Source organism: Idiotropiscis lumnitzeri, chromosome 22 (genome assembly GCF_059441095.1).
Source record: "Idiotropiscis lumnitzeri isolate Australia: NSW breed Sydney's pygmy pipehorse chromosome 22, RoL_Ilum_1.0, whole genome shotgun sequence".
NCBI classification, from domain to species: Eukaryota; Metazoa; Chordata; class Actinopteri; order Syngnathiformes; family Syngnathidae; genus Idiotropiscis; species Idiotropiscis lumnitzeri.
The window spans coordinates 5,807,772-5,822,076 of record NC_142412.1 but is presented as its reverse complement, the minus strand read 5'-3'; positions in this window follow the sequence as shown (position 1 = coordinate 5,822,076).

Below are 14,305 nucleotides of genomic sequence, written 5' to 3'. Positions count from 1 at the left end.
CTTTGTCCACACATAACTGATGTAATAACCCAAGTTCATTAACAACTTTAAAGAGAAGAGTCTTTGTTGAAATCTATGCCATCCATAAATTTCCACCTTTATATAGTGTAAAAAGACATCCTTGACAAAGGAATCCTGGCCGACGCTGTATGGAGGTTATGGTATGCAATGGACGAGATAAGAATGCAAGCTGCAGCTGTTGACTATTTTGGTATTCGGATATTCAACTGAAGGTTGTATTTTGTGTTTTTCTTTTGGTTGGTTAAAAATGCCGAAGTAAAAAAAAAAAAAAATAAGACACTTCCACTTAATAATGAATAATCAACATTTTTAATACTTAAACCGTGCATAGTAGTATCTGTCAATTGTCTGTGGCTGAAATGTTTTTGGTTTTTTTAGTGCTGAAAATGCATTTTCAGCTCGCACTGTACACATTTGCTATGAGAGGCATTATCTCATAAGGGAAAGCCTGGGCAGTCTCTTTATGTTTCCACTTTAGTGTACCGCTCGGGCCTCCTCTCACAAAGTCCAGTCCTCGTTAGCAAGCTCTGATAACGATCCGCCTCAGACAGAGCCCATTGAAACATATTCTGAACATTTTTTACATTTTAAAAGTCTTCCAATTTTGAGGTCATGATTCATTTGAAAAAAAAAAAAAACTGGAGAAAGAACTAATATATAGTAATATATAACTAATAAAACAGCATTATATTTTATTTGTTGGTGTTTCATTATGGAATAAATTGGACGAAGAATAAAAATAACTGCAGAAAAATAAGTCATTTTAAAACCATGCACAAGAAAAATATTTTAAGTGCCTCTGTTAAGAGTAGACGAGTATTTTGTGACGTGTCTAACCAAGACAGAATTTTAAAATACTTTTGTAGACATCAGCCTCACATTATTACGTTACCTTCATGTACTGTACAGAAATCGTCAGAATTCTGCCCATTTTCCCTTTCAGACAACATGGACTTGATGTTTTGTGAGTAAATGACTTGAAAATATGCCTGAATAAATTAACACAACTGAAACTATTATTAGTGTCCCTTGGGAGCCATTACACAACCGGCAAAAATGACGACAACTCGTGAAACTTTACACACACATCAGGCCGAGCAAATTGTGACATCCTCATGGCCGAAACAGTCATCCGAGCATATATGAGGGCGACCTTGTTGAGTTGCTTTTTTAAAATTTATTTCAACTTATATTTAAGCTTGCTTACATTTTCTTTAATATACTCAAGGATTTTTTTCAATTAATCTCTATTCAGGGGCAGCACGGTGGATGACTGGTTAGTAGTGATGGGTCCACGATCCAGCCTGTTATAGATGCATCTATTCTGTAACACTGCTCAGAGGGGACTGAAGAAAATTATTTATTAACCAAAACTCATGCAGAAAATAAAATAATTATTGAATGCAGTGCTTTTGGATCATTAGAATTCCAAACAAATATTACAAAACACAAACCAAACGTTTCCAATGTACATTTCCACCTTTCTACAGTTTGTTGGAGGCAAAATTATTAAATCTCTTTGGAATGGATGAAACGAACCCACGCCTCCTGGGGAGACTGCGACCTGAACGCAACGCCTTAGACCGCTCCGCCATCCTGGCAACTGGTAATGCTCTCTTGACTGTGTTTGCTTTGTTCTTGCTTGGTAGTTTCAATGGGCACTGTCTGAGGTGGGATTCGAACCCACGCCTCCTGGGGAGACTGCGACCTGAACTGAGTGTCCTGCTGCCATTGTCTCATGCACCGTGTTCTTGCTCGTAGCTGGACAATCAAATTAATGACTTTCCAGGCTTCAGGCAATCGGAGCTCCGTGCCCGAGGGCCGGCTATGAGCCGCGCCGTGCCCGCCAACAGCCTTCCACGGTCGGATACAATGTTTCAAAGTTCCCCGCTGGAAAGGGGACTTAGAAGAAATTAGGCAACTTTCCCCGGAGCTCCATGCCTGAGTGCGGGCTGTTTGCCGCGCCGCGTCCGCCAAATGCCTTCAGTGGTCGGATACCACGTTTGCAAGTTCCCCGCTGGAAAGGGGACTTAGAAGAAATTATGAAAATTTGCCTTAGACCGCTCTGCCATCCTGGCATCTACACAGGCATGACAACGCTTTGATAACGTGGTATTCTCAAGAAATAATTTTATTTTGTTTTTGCATACCGTATTTTTCAGACGGATTATAAGGTGCCGTCTCAATAAAATCTGAATAATAAATGAGTGTTTTGTTCTGGTGCCCCTTTAGCGACCGCGGCAAGGTCCCTATTGTTTTTGTAGACTTTGGTTTCGTTGCCGAGAAACGTCAAGTTTGTGTAAATGGCTCGTCATGAAGACATCTTAATGTTATTATTTTGTTCGTCGAAGTAGAACAACACTTTCCTGCCGTTGAGCTCGTACCTCTTCAAACCAACACGCTTGTCCATCAGCAGCTGTTGACGAAGACGCAAAGAAGAAGGCCTCAACAACCGGACTCGCAACACCACAAGCAGAGCTGGGGGCGCGGGGATAAAGCAGAAAAGGGTACCCCGAGCTGCCTGAGCGACAGCGCCGCCTCCAGCTTGTCCAGGAAGCGTCTTTTTACTTCCTCCGCTCCTGCAAGGTGTCTTTAATCCCAGTTTCATATATATATATATATATATAGATGTATTTATATATTTATTATATATATTGTATATTTTTTTATTCTGAAAGGGAAATGGATTTTGAATATCAAAAATGCACTTCCTGGAACACAGCAGCGACATCAGAAGTGATTAGTTTCCCGGGAAGCCGAAGTTACACTCAGCCTTGTGTTCAGGCTTTTACACGCATGGTGAAGGTATCCCCCGGAGCTTCCATTCGGTTAAACTTAGGGGCCGCTTGGCACCGCCCGTGCCCGGGGAAGGTGCTCCTCTTCGGCTTACTGTGTCGCGAGCATGTAGGGGCCGCTTGGCACCGCCTGTGCCCGGGGAAGGTGCTCATATTCGGCTTCACTGTCACGCAGCATGCACTCCTCCTCCGTTGGTTTTTGTTTTTTTCGATCCGCCCCCCCTCTGCATCGAAGGCGTGTGTGTGGAGAGGGTCCGTCCCATTTTCCCCCAATTGGATAAAACGCCCTATTTGGAAATGCTCACCTGTCTCGAAAGTGTAGCCGCCGCAACTCCAGAACCCTTCGAATGCTTTCAAATCCAATTAAAAAAAAAAAATTCTTCATGATTATAGAGAAGAGCAGCCCACGCAGCAAGCGTACATTTTTTTCTTGGACTGGAAACTAAGCGGATGCTTGCCCATATTTGGCGCTGGTTGCCAAGCGAGCGGTCGGCGTCCGAGCATTATCTCATAAGGGAAATATTGGACAATGCCGCTCGGCGAAACTACAATGCCCCCGAATATTTTTTAGACCCAAAGGCAAAATGAGAGGCAGTGGGCAGAACACATGTAAACATCTTTTCGAGTGCCCAAAACAAAAATTACCAAGAGTCTTTTTATAAATATATCATTTTACGTATTTTATAATTTCTTTCTATTAAGTTTCCATAAGTGACACTTAATTTACTTCAATGTTTTCTGAAAACTGAAATGCAAAGTTCCAGCAGCACTCCGGGGGGGCCTGCGCTTTCACTGAGAAATGACCAAGATTGGGTCTAACCTGCTTCCGCCCGCCCTCCTCCCCCGGAGCTTCCATTCGCATTCATTCTTTGGATTTTCATCTCGTTTCATGTAATACAGCGGTATAAAAAGTCTACACACCCCCTGTTTAAATGCCAGGTTTTTTAATTTTAATGTCGTACGTCACGCATGGTTTTGGCACATTGTTGTTGAAAAAGTGCTCTACAGCAGAGGTATTCAATTAAAAGTCACAGAGGTCCACGACGAAAATTTCTTCCAATTAAAAGGTCCGAACCAAAGTCCAACTTCCTATGCAGTACTGGTTAAAGCAGGGTTGGGCAAACTTTTTGATTGGCGGGCCACAATGGGTTCTAAAGTTTGACGGAGGGGCAGGAGCAGATGGATGGGGCCAAAAAGTCACCAGCCGTCCACCTGAATGACTACCGTCCATATTTCACTGTCATCACCATTGATTTTAAAAAATTTAATTAACAAAAGCAAAAGGCAAACACCTACAAGCTCATCTGGGCTTCCTGCTTGTGTTTTGAGTGAATTGGGCAAGCATTTTATTTCATGAACCACTGAAAATGTGAAAGTAATAATCTTGAGCACCGTTGGCCAGCACGTAGGGAACTTAAGTGACTCAGATGCTGCTTGAGGCATCAGAGAGTGCAATCACGTAAATAGCTTTGTAGGGCAAGCGAAAAAGTTCCATTTTATTTGATTATTCTCTCTCGTCTGAGCGAGCATCCCAAGATGCTTTTCTATATCGCATCCTAAATCTCATTTTGCCTTGCCCACATGATTCTAAACTCGGCTAGAGGAGCACCTTCCCCGGGCACGGGTTCAATCCCGGCTCCAGCCTTCCTGTGTAGAGTTTGCATGTTCTCCTCGTGCCTGCGTGGGTTTTCTCCATAAAATTTACAAAAAGCGAGGTGAAACACTCAACCAGGGCTGCGGATTTGCCATCTGCCAATTTGCTGATCCTAACCTAGCTCATTGCTCCAAGAGACTTTTTTGTTAAACTTAGGGGCCGCTTGGCACCGCCCGTGCCCGGGGAAGGTGCTCCTCTTCGTCATCCCAGAACTATGGTTTATGCTTAGGATCTCTGCTATTTGACAAGATTTTGATTTGATTGACAGGAGACCCATGCGCGAACAGGATGTGCAGTCTGACGGAGCTTTGCATCAGCACTAGCACAGACAGGACTAATTATAAAATGTAGGATTACCTGGTCACAGTGGATAAAATTGAACCGCGGATTATTGTTGGGCACATCTTCAGCTTTAAAACGAGGGTAGGATTGTAATTTTCTTTCGATGTTTTAGTAGGGGTTTGATTGATGAATGTTCCACTCATGTTCAGGACAATTCATGTTCAGAAGAAGATGAAAGAACTGTTAATACAGACATTTGACTCATTATTATTATTATTATTATTATTTATTACTGATTAATTTTCTTAATCAGCGCAAAATTTGCTTACGCTTAATATTTTACTCTCAAATTTTACAACAATAAAATTGACTCCCAAAATGTTCAACCGGTTAAAAAAAAAAAAAAAGTGAAAAGGATGAGACTGCTTTATGGAGCCGTGAGTGGCCATAAACCGCTAGAAACATGAATTAGGCGCACATGATTTGCTTTAGCGGGACACATACAATGAAGTACCTTATAAAAATTAGCCAAAATTCACCGGATATATTTCTGCCTAAACGGGCTGCTGCGGATATTAAAAGCAAAAAAAAAAAAAAAAATTCTAAAAAAAAAAAAATAGCACATTCAAATCTCTGCATCCCCTGTATCTAGTAGTGGGGGCATATTAGTAAAATCATGTTCAACCTATATTTAATTGAATACTTATTATTATTATTATTAGTCCCACAATGGGGAAATTTGAAAGTAATAATATTTTCTACAAAAACAATAGGGACCTCGCAGCCGTCGCAGCTCGGGCCCTAATAACAATAGGGACCTCGCAGCAGCAGCGAGGATGCGCCCAGAGACTGGAGACCTCTCATTAAGTGAATTTGGCCCAGCAACACACTCACAACACATGTTAAAATATGATGCTAATGACAGCTACTCAGAGTCAAGTCTACTAAAAAGACCTAATTTTAAATAGTGTCATAATTAGCAAAGATTAAATAAATATGCACTTTTCCCCAAAACTTACTGTTTATATTCAGTTATACACCTTGCGCCAATCAATATCAATTTTTACATTTTGACGTACTGCACGGCGGCCAACAGCCTTCCATGGTCGGACACCATTGTTACACAAACATTCATTTTGCATTCTCCTTCAGCGATGATTTGTAGATCACAGCCAACTGCTCTGCAAAGCCATTTTTTACCTGACATGTTTCGGCGAGTCTTTGACGGACAAGTGCAAACAAAATATGACTGTATGCACTGCTTAACAAGAGAGACATGGAGGGATACTCGCTCGTGAGGGGGCGGCACCATGTCCCTCTCGTCCAATCAGCCGTGAGTATGACTCCCCCGCTGCCCACCTCTCACCTGCCAACCACTTTCGGAAGGAAAATGTTGCTGTGCTTCTTGTTTAGTAATATGTTTTTTGTTTCCGATTAATACGTCTTAGCCTTTTTTTTTTTTTAACATTCCAGCTATTTCAGACAGAAGTGCTAAGTCTGTCTCATTGTTAGTGAGTTTGGCAGTGGGGGTGTGTGTGTGTGTGTGTATATATATATATATATATATGTGTATATATATATATATATGGCGGTTTAATAGACTGTCGCTTCCCCCGGGAAGTGCAATAACTTGTCAAGTTTGAGAGACAAGTTGTGCATATTTGTCCATTTTGGCAAAGAGGAGGGAAATTCAAGCCACTGCCGAGTGTTTTTCTCCCGTGCCCGGGGAAGGTGCTCATATTCGGCTTCACTGTCAGGCAGCATCCCTTGTAGCACAAAGTCTGGCTTGGAGAGTAAGCCATTAGGTCAATTGAGCAAATAAGGCACACAAGAACACACACTGGAGAAAACCCTTTTTCCTGCTCAGTTTGTGGCATGAAATTCGTTAAAAAGTCACCTTCACTTTGCATACTACAGTTTGTGAAAGTTTTTCAATTGAATTTATCCATCCATCCATCATCTGTACCGCTTCTCCTCACTAGGGTCGCGGGGGTGCTGGAGCCAATCCCAGCTATCTTCGGGCAGTAGGCGGGGGACACCCTGGACTGGTTGCCAGCCAATTGCAGCTTGTTGGGGCAGTCAGACAGATATGATCCACATTTAGTAGGTGCTACTTTTTAGGTAGTTCTGGGTCCATCCCGTTCAGCCACGCCTTGAACTGTGCTCCGCAGCCAGGGGCTACTTGGCCCCAGACGGAGGACGACGACGACCGCAGCAGCACCTACATGAGATGAGAACACTTTTTCAGCGCTGTTGTTTGTTCTCTTCGGTGCCGATGACCCTGCCCTTCTCCCGGTCCAAGTTTGGTTTTTTAGTGCTGTAAATGCATTTTCAGCTCGCGCTGTGGACAATTGTGTTGCTTTTCCTCCTCTAAGTCAGTTTTGTTAAACAAAACAGAGTTCCAACAGCAATCGAATGGGCCCAAGTCAAACTCATTCACAACCAAAACCATTCCTTCGCAGCTTAAAAAAAATGACAGCATTGTATTAGGTTCATTTTGTCTTCTTATTATTGATATTGTCTAACCGCTCCAGCGCCCCGTCGTGCCGCTCGGCGAAAAGGGACTTCGCAGCGGTCGCTGCTCAGGCCCTATGGCAGAACACGGCCCGCAGCCGTCACTCCCGGTCCCTGCACCCGAAACGTTTGGTTTAGCTGTTAATGAAGTTGAACATTCACCGTTGGAAAAAGAGGAACTTGGATATAAAAATGATTGGGAATCAACAATTAGGTCCATTGATTGCTTTTTGTGTTAGCATGAATGTTGTAATTGAATAAATAATCCTGCTTTGTTTTATTTTGTTTTTGACACTTGCAACAAAAAACCATAACACAAATTCAAAGAGTTTGAAGCTCTCTCACATTGTGCTGTGCTGTCCTTATTGACGGACAAATTACAAAATAAATGCAGTATACCTTCATTAAAAATCACAAATTATCACCATAATCAGACTAGATTCCGATAAAAAATACGTCCCATGAAATAAATTAAATAAAGAAAACGGAGGGTGTGTGTTGGTTAGTGGTCACAGCAGGGGGTGTAAGAGCAGGTCATTTTGCACAAACAACTCCAAAGTCCAAAGTCAGCTGATCCTGAGCACAGCAATCATTGAAGATTTTGTTGGGAGCGTGGTACTAGGCAGCAGCAGTAGTATTGCGTCCGACTAGTTTCAGGATGAACAACCTTTATACCGTGAGTTATTGATGTTTTCTGCATTTTCATATGGTGCTGTTTTTGTTTGTTGCAGAGAACTACCTGGGGTCTAAAGTGAAGAACGCACGGGTCCCGGTACCTACTCCTTGCATGCCTGAACCTACCGCCACGGATGCGGCTCCGGGCCGCGGCGAGCCCCGGCGCGCGGCGCTCAGTTGGGAGCACCTGCCTCCTAATCACGTTTAAGCCATCATTTGGTTGTTTAGGCATTATTTGGTCTTGATTGTGGAGGGAAAACATCGAGAAAAAGCAAAGGGTTTAAACTCAAACTCCTCACAGCTGACATTTGAAAATTTAACTAAACGTACTCACCATTGAAGAATTAATGACATGGACGTCTTTTGACGCAATATGTGGTCAAATACCAAATAGAATGAAACTGTTTGGTTTTTTATTTATTTTTTTAATACGGTGCTGAAAAATTCCGATTGTACTTTGTGGCACATTCCTTTCGAGACTGTTTTAGATTAAAGCGCGAACATTGCCGCCATGAAGCCGGCAAACTGCCAACAAACGCACGTTAGTGGCGCCCGCGCGTGTCACGCGTGGAAAACATTATTCAAACAAATGTCGAATTCTTTTTGACAGCGCTCGTGTTAGGAACACGAGCAGATCACTCAACTCAAAGATTTATAACTCACAGTTCAATGCAGCGTGGCGCCTCAGACAGAGCCCATTGAAAGGACCAAGCAAGAACAAAGCAAATACATCCAAGCACACGTCACCGCTTTTTTGGTGTAAAGACTGCCGCAAATAGAAAATTGTTTGTTATTGGGCTGTACGTCAAAGAATCATGGAGAATGCAAAAACGAAACTTCATTAACAGCTAAATCAAACGTTTCCAATGTAAATTTCCGGTTTTTTTGTTATAACATGAATTTCACTCTCTCTCTCCCCGTATATATATATATATATATATATATTTATTATATATATTGTATATTTTTTTTAAGCATTTTTGAAGGTGCTGCCTCTCATAGCAAATGTGTACAGCGCGAGCTGTAAATCGCTGCCATCTAGTGGCCAAAGTGCGCATACCAAAAGGAGCAGCACTATGTCCATCAAATTATTTTATTCTACATTTTGCTCACATTGATCCGGTGCAAGTCGGGGGCCGCAATGACACCCCCCCGGATGACTAAAGCTTTTTAGATTAACTGCCTCCGTAGTGGCCTACCTTTTCTCACGTTTCATCAAGACTCTCCAGTGACTCGGCTCGCGCTCAGGACGGCGACAGCACAAACTTTAACCATATTTGAAAGAATAGATATTTTTAAAGTGAATATAATTTATGAGTTTAGTCAATGAGTCAGGTCTGCCGAGCCATTGCATCAGCTGTGCATCGCATGCGGCCGGACAATGTGGAAAATCATGAATTGCTGGCGTGTTGGCACGGTTTGGAAATACCCTTCTTCATTTGGACTGACCACAAGAATCTCTCATACCTACAGTCCGCCTTCCGGCCCAATATGGGGATTTTGTCCACTTGGACGGAAAAAGTGAGTGTCAGAGTGTCAGATTGTAAATTGACATGAATCTTATTGTGCAGAGAGCTGGGCGGCGCACCTTCAAAAATGCTTAAAAAAAAATACAATATATATAATAAATATATATATATATATATAGATATATACGGTCGTGAAATGCTCGACAACGTCAAAAAGGACGGATGCTGTCTTGTAGAGATGACTAAACTTTTTTCCCCTATATAATACGGATAATACAAATCCCCACTCCCCACAATGCCCAAAAAAAATAAAAATGTGATTACCACTTTGTTAATTAATTAGTCTTGCGTAATCATATCAAACATTCTTTGTCCTGAAAAATGCTACAACAGCATGTGTTTGTGGTTTTGGCTGTGACATACCAAACATAGCAGCACATGCCTACGGTACCTTGCGCCAATCAATATCATTTTTTACATTATATATATATATATATATATTAAAGGAGTGGAAGAGTTGAAACCTGGCTAGTTTTATTCGATGTCCTGCATCTTGTGTCACTGTTATTCTGTGGAATGCTGAGTGTGTGGCTGGTGAAGTTGGAAAAAGAAAGTGAAAGAATGTGAGGTTTGGGAGGTTTTAGGTTGGTGCCTGGCGCAGACAGACACCTCGAGCGGGAAGGGGGTCGACAAGAAACTGGACCCTTCAGCCACAAGCAGGAGGGGCCACCACTTGAAGAAAGACCAAGAGAAGCAAGCTAAAGTTAACTGCAGCATACACATAGCCAATAGAATCATGCCAGGATGCCTTTGTCTCTGTGTCATTTGCATATTGTGTCTATAAATTAATGCTGAACAGCGAAGACAAAGAGAGCTGCTGTATTGAGAGGGACCCAAACTCAAGTTGTAGATTTGTGTGTTAGGAATAAATCCACTCGTGTGTGAAAATGCCGGCTTCCTGATACCTTTCTATTGCAGAACGAGCGCGCATATTGTTGGATGAATGAGAGTTGGGTAAAGTCACAAATTGGAGTCAGATTATTAATTTGAGTTTACATTGGTTTAAAATTAAATTCTAACATTGATTTAAAGATAAATTCCAACAATATATATATATATATATATATATATATATATATATATAGGTTGACAGACGCACAGGTGATATTGTTTTATAAAATTTGTTACCAAGACCCCGAGGTTAGTATATATATTTTTTTATTCCCCAGCCAGCAATTGACATTTGTACTTTCAGTCCTACGGGCATGGCGAGAAATTTGATATTTTAAAGTCCAAAGTGATTGAGAAATTCAGAACGTGCCAGTAGCACTGAACTGCGTCATACTGACCGCTTTGTCTAATATGTTTGCACTCCAACATAAATAAACTCAAAACTGTGGTAGAGGGGCGTAACAGAAAATAAATGAGAAGCATTGATCTATCTTTTAATTTGGATAAAGTACTTGACATTGTCACTATTTATTTGACTAGAGAAAAAAACATGACTAAAAAAATGTGAAATAAGGTGTTAAAGGAGTGTGTGTGTGTGTGTGTTCATCTTATGCAATAATTGAGCTTGGCTAACACACTCTCTGACAACGTTTAACCAAAAAGAGAAACCTCACAAAAAATAAATAAATAACGAATGCACTACAGCTCTCAGTATTACGATTCAGCAACACGAATGCCTTTAGAGAAGATAGACCTCCTGCCCCACAACTTCAAACTTTTTACGTGAACAGATTTTCCGGCTTCTTAAAAAATAACTACACACTCAAAACATTACGTAAGTACACTTAAAACTCCTGAAATGCTTCCTAAAAGTTACCAAAATACCGTTAAAGCAATAAAACACTTTGTTTTTATTTGTATTAATTTGAGAGAGAGAGCGAGATAGAGAAAGAGAATCAAGTGCAAGATAAAAATAAAACTATTGTTAGGGCCACTAAGTATTGTGTAATGAAAAATAGGGATAGAGTAAGATCAATGTCTTGAGTCTTTTCTAGCCAATTTTCAATCGGATTCGTTGTTGCGTTCAGGTCACAGTCTCCCCACCTTCTCCAGGTGGGAGAGTGTAGTGTGGAGCAGGTATATGATGGCATCCCGCGGCGTCCCGCAGGGGTCTGAACTCCCCAGCTCCTGTAAGTATGTATGTTATTAATGAGTTCTAGTGGCCCTAAATTTTTTCTGGAACTACGGCAACCCGGTCCAACCACAATAATTTATAAATTGGTGCACGATGCAGATGGCGCACAAGGCAGTTCATTGTTCTAGGGGTCGGAATCAAATTAGGAAAATGGCAGCTGTGTCCATGCCTTATCATTATGAAATGTAATCCAATTTGACGAGACAATCCTCTTGAAATGGACAGAGCAACCTCCCGGGCTCATCTGTAATAGCAGTGCTCTTTAGTCATGCTCAAGTACTCACGTGTTATGTGTCTGGTTTGGGCTTTGAGATCCCCGTTGGTTGTTCTATTTGGTTCCTAGTAACAGCTAAACCAAACGTTTCCAATGTACATTTCCACCTTTTGCATCCCTATCACTGTGCACAGGGTGCATGACGGAAAATAGCAAACACAACCGCTACTCTCAGCGGGTGGCTCGGTCCTTTTAAGTAAATTCAAAATGGCCGACTTCCTGTAAAACCTAGCTCATTGCTCCGGAAACCCCCCACCGCACTGGAGGGGGCGGCCGGCTATTTAGCAGTATTCATAAAACTATGAGAATTCAGCATTGTTTTGGCATGAATAGTTTGAAATGACCCGTTTTGTTCTATTACAATCCTTGCAGATGTTGAACAATTGTTTATCAATTGTGAAGCTGAGTCAAGATGGAAAATCACAGTGCACGATGACGGGCCCCGGGCGCAGAGGAGCCCAGAAGCATTCACCTCCACTGCCAAGGACCAAACTCACATACCCGTTACCTCCGATCTTGGGCTGCTCTGCATGTTGTGCTGGGCCACCTGGAACAACAGCGGAGCTATGCAATGGGGAAAAAAAATTAAAACAAACTATCAAAGGATGACTGGCCGGTCACAAGTTTGAGGAAACACCTTGGTTGAACAAATTATTTTAGTATTTCTTGGGGCCACCTTCATTTTTGTCTAAGTTGTTTTCCCGAGTTATTTCGTCCAAATAATTCTGTTGAAACACAACTATGCCTGATTTTCTGTGGTTTTTATTTCATTAAATGTTCATTGAGGGTCCTCGTGGTTCTTCAGCGCCTTTATCACAATCGCTCGGCTGCGCTCTGATCACTGAGTGAACTCCCTTTTTTTTAAATAATAAGTTGTTACCTTGAGTTACGAATTCTCATTATAGACCAGGAGTGGGAAAACCTTTTGATTGGTGGGTCCTAAAATTTGACAGAGGACCCAGACAAAAATGCAATTACACACACACAATCATTTTTATATAGTTTCAATATTTAGTCATTTTCAACAGAGCGCACTTATATACTAAATATTTAGCAATGTTCGCATTAAACACCTTCGCCAGTCAAACAAATATAAGGCGTTTATTTCACATTCAAGAAAATGTGGCTCCAGGAATTTAAGGGTGCCACTTCCAGAAAAAACAGTAAAATATCTCCTGCAGAAATATATCAAGTGCTAAGCATTGAGCGAACCCACGCCTCCTGGGGAGACTGCGACCTGAACGCAACGCCTTCGGCTTACTGTGACGCGAGCATGCCCTACATCGCCATGGAGGGAGTGCATAGACGTGGAATTCCCCCATACGTCTACGCCTTCTACATTCTATACCCGTGAGAATGGGAAAAAACAAAACAAAACACAATAATGATAAGTTCATGTCAGCAAATTAAAGGACAGACAAGCGAATTAACTGAGAGGGAAGTGAACAAAGAGACAGGCGGGTGCTTTTGACCAAGAGGTGAAGCGTAGCCAGATGATTTCTCAGCAGAAGTTTAGAGAGGATCTGCTACAGTTGGCAGGAAGACGAATCCCAGTCGGGGTGGATGGGGGGGTGATTCCCTCTTTTGTCTCATGTCTTTTACGTAATCAATTTTCTTTGGCAAGTCCTAAATAAAGTCATATAGTGGTACTAATGTTTTAATATAACGCCATGTGTCAGTGGCACAGTTATGACCACGCAACCACATGCAGATATCTCACCTGTCCTGTTTAGCTCGTTTGTCCACTGAGGCCACCCGTACGCTTATTCTTGCGTTTAGTCGTCCCAGAGGCTAAATATTTATTTATCGCATCGAAAGCAAAATATCTTTTTAATTGACTTTGTTTTTTTTCTGGCTGAATGTGAGATTAAGTTTCTCAATTTAGTTTTCGGTGCACTTTTCTCTTTTAGCGACGTCTGATACAATTGTGCATTTTTGCCCCGTTTTTTTTTTTTTTCTCCAATGTATTTACAGATGCGGAAAAAAAATTCCTGATGCAACCACAATAAAGTTCACAATAACTGAAAAGGCACAAGCAGAGATGATGATATCATTATATCAAATTTTATTATTTTGAACTACGACAGAGATCGTGTGATAATCATGTGTCTTTGTTTGTCAGCAGGAGTCAGGCGGGTCACACGCATCATGTCCTCATCATCAGTTTGTTATTTTGTTCCAAAGTACAAATATGGTTGACATAAAGGAAAATATAATTATTTTATACTCAAGTAAGAGTAATGTTGCTTTAGGATAATATGACTCAAAAGTGCAGACGTTGGCGGGGAGCGGGCTTTTATAGTCTTCCTACTTGACCTCCTCTCTGTGCACACACCAATCTACTTCATCTCCGAGCACACTCCAAATCACTGTCTGGGCCCGAGCAGCGACCGCGGCGAGGCCCGACATTTTCAAGCATGCAATGCAACTCTCGGGAGAGCTTGTTATGAAAGCAGGGGTTGTTTATGAGCAAGA